The 3,625-nt window shown below is 46.0% G+C and overlaps 1 pseudogene; it reads left to right on the forward strand.

Annotated features, from left to right (window-relative positions):
* Positions 1-3,149: 3,149 nt before the first annotated feature.
* LOC127200856 (uncharacterized) lies at positions 3,150-3,272 on the forward strand (annotated as a pseudogene).
* Positions 3,273-3,625: the final 353 nt, after the last annotated feature.

Raw genomic sequence — 3,625 nt, forward strand, 5'->3', positions numbered from 1 at the left:
CAGCTGACTGTTGGTCTGAAAAGCACTCCTACTGTGCTAGAATTTTTCTAAGGCAAGACTCATAAAGGGTTCCTTAGGAGGTTCCCCAAGCGGCTCTGATATACAGTAAATACCCAGGATACAGTAGAGAAGCCCCGAGAACATTCTTTAGCTTCCCAGTCACTGCCCCCCGCCCCAACCCTCACACTCATTAGGTCTAGTCAAAGCCCAAACTCACCAGATTATGAAATATTTTAGAGAAAGTTTTATGGTAAGTCCAAAAGCATGGGGCTTATCACCCTGGCAACGCTAACATGGACTGGAAACCTAGGAGAGCTACCACAACAAGAACAAGAGCAACAACGAAAGCTTGTGCTTAGACCCATAGTCCTTGTGTTTATTTGTGTTTAACGGCAGCCTTTCTATCTTTAAAAAAAGAAAGAAAGAAAGAAAGAAATGGATTTTTGTTTGCAACGAAAAGGAATTAAAAAACAAACAAACAAACAAACAAACACATTTAGAATCAGCGTTCTGATCCATCACTGAACTTGAGCCATGTGGAGGAGTTTGAGCTGTGCTCTGACTTCCCCGCTTCCAGTCCTCTTATCGTTTCTGGTGCCCTTCATCGCTCTTCTCAGGGACCTTTTTATACAGATTGATAGGTGAGCTGTCACTACAGCCAGAGACAGATTTCCAATGAAGAAAAGGAGGCCTGAGCTCACTGCCTTAGAACCCAACCAGTATGTTAGGCTCCTTCGCCAGTGAGCTCCAGGGAACCTCTTGTCTCTGCCACCCTAATGCTGAGCTTCCAAGTGTGAGCCACCATGTCAGACCTTTTAGTTGTGTGCTGGGGATTTGAACTCAGGACTTCATGCTTGCACAGCAAGCACTTTACCGACTGAGCCATCTCCACTGTCCTCTACATTCTTTTCTTTGAAAGGCTCGTCTCTAAAAGGCGAGGGGGTGAAGCTGGGCCTGCCCATGACCCGAGCTGTTGACCAGTAAGCCTTGACAGCAGATACTGCAAACATGGATTCCATGTCTGTTCTCAGTAGTACCTGGAATTCAGTAGGTCCTGAACTAATGCCAACCTCTCATCACACCCATGAATGTGAGGGCAGCAACATAGACTGCACTGCAGAGAACACTCCATAACTGCGGTTGCTCATCTTGCTTGTCCACTCCACACATGTGGCAAGAGGGAATTTCAGTTGACCAGCTTCTTCTGTCAGATTGGCCCGTAGCTTGTCCTTGGGGGATGGGGGGGAGGGCGGCATTTTCTTGACTGTTAATTGATGTAAACAAGCCGAGCCCACTGTGGGTGGTGCCAGTCCAAAGCAAGAGGGCATGGGCTATATTAGAAAGACAGTTGGACATGAACCTCGAAGCAAGCCAGTAAGCAACATTCCTCAGTGGTCTCTGTTTCACATTCCTGCACGGACTCCCCCTCATTAATGGATGGTAACCTGTAAGATGAAGTAAACCATCTTCTTCCCATGTTACTTCAGGACATGTGTGTATCACAGAGACAGAAATTAAACAAGCGGAGATATCACTTTATCCCTGGTCCTTATTCACGCTGCTCTGAGAGTCACATGGTTTCCACCCTCCAGGAATGTTACCTGTGAGCATCACAGAGCGTAAATGACATAAAGCCAAGAAGAACTGTGGCCTTGGCCTCGCTTCCATACTGGTTTTTCCTTTCTTGCATTTCCTGTCCTCTGGCTTTTTCTAGAGCCTCCTTTGAGCTCTTACAGGTGAACTGTTTGCAGAGCTCTAACTAGGGCTGTTTCTCCTCCATTCACAGATTAGAACTATTTTTGTCTGGATTTCTGGAGAGTACTTCTTATTTTAATTTGATTTATTTTCAGTTTATGTCTATGGGTGTTTTGCCTGGAACTGTCGGTACACCTAATGCCTATGAAATCCAGGAGAAGGTGTTGGATCCCCTGGAACTGGTGTTACAGACAGTTGTGAGCTGTCATGTGGATTCCAGGAGTCGAACCCAGGTCCTTTGGAAGAGTAGCTAGCGCTCTTAGCAACTCAGACATCGCTCCAGGCCTGAGAATGTGCTTGTTTGCTTGTTTGTTTGTTTGTTTGTTTGTTTGTTTGTTTTTAGAGAGAGCAAATGCAGCATGATGAGACAGCCTCAAATTTGCACGAAACAGCAAGACATGGCTGTGGGGCTATATATGCAAAGGTGACACAATTGCTGGACACCTCCTGGATTTTTCAGGACTTTATACTGGACTTAATTCAGTTAACATTGTTTCATGCTGCCCCAATCTCCCTTAAGAAGATCTAAGCACAAATAGATGCATCCCAGTGTCAGGAGGCACAGTCAGTCATGGCAGGGAAGGCACAGTGGGCGCGACAGGAGCAAGAGGCCAGACAGTCCTGTTACACCCACAGACAGGAAGCACAGATGGGGCTTTCATTATTTGAAGCTACAATTGTACTAGGCTTACAGTAACCAAACCACCTAGTTATGTTACAGTCAGCAATTTCTGTCATACTGTTATTGTGAAAGTTTGCCTGTGCGTGCATTCATGGGTGTGTGTGCATGTGTGTATGCATGTGTGCGTGTGTGTGTGTGTGTGTGTGTGTGTGTGTGTGTGTGTGTGTGTGTGCATGTGTGTGTGTGTATGCATGTGTGTGCGTGTGTGCGCTCATGGAAAGAGAACAATGACTGGTGTCAGTGTCTTCCTAAATCATTCTAGGCCTTATGTTCTCGAGGCAAGGTCTGTCTCTGAACCTATGATTCAGACATTAGTCTAAGGCTACACAGAGAAACCCTGTCTTGAAAAAACAAAATAAACAAACAGAGGAGGAGGAGGAAACTGAGGCAAAGGGAGATTAGGCAATTAACCACTAGAAGGCACAAAGGAGAAATACAACTTTTAGGTTGTAAACTGTATTCCAGCCTAGTTAGAGTTCTATAAATGGGCAGTGAACCCCGGGATCGGCTTGTCTCTGTTCTCTGAGCACTGACCTCACAGGCACATACCTGGCCTTTACAGGGGACTGTACCCAGGCTCAGGTTCCCACGCTTGAATGGCATCACCGAGGAGCATCTATTTTGTCAGATGGTTTATATGCATTGTATCTAATCCATTTAATAACCCTTAGAGATAACCATTATAATTACAATTCTACAAAGAAAGAAACTGGTCTATGGCCATACCACCTTAAACGCACCCGATCTCATCTGATCTTGGAAGCTAAGCAGGGCCGGGCCTGGTTAGTATTTGGATGGGAGACTGCCTGGAAATGCCTACCAGGTGCTGTACGCTTTTAAAAAACCAGGCTGTGGTGCTGCAGGCCTTTAATCCCAGCACTTGGGGAGGCAGAGGCAGGCAGATTGCTGACAGTTCGGGGCCAGCCTGGTCTACAAAGCAAGTCCAGGTTAGCCAGGGCTACACAGAGAAACCCTGTCTCGAAACAACAAAACAAACAAAGGAGGAGAAGGAGGAGGAACCTGAAGCAAGACATATTAAGCAACTGACCTGAGGTCATGCTACCACTAAAAGGCACAAGCAAGCACCAGAGAGCCCCCTCCCCCAAACCCCATCAGTTTCCAAATAGAAATAGAGTTTGCAGCAGCCAAGGAAGAATAAAAGGAGAAATACAACTTTTAAGCTGTAAA

The sequence above is a fragment of the Acomys russatus genome, chromosome 16 (assembly GCF_903995435.1).
Source record: "Acomys russatus chromosome 16, mAcoRus1.1, whole genome shotgun sequence".
Lineage (NCBI taxonomy): Eukaryota > Metazoa > Chordata > Mammalia > Rodentia > Muridae > Acomys > Acomys russatus.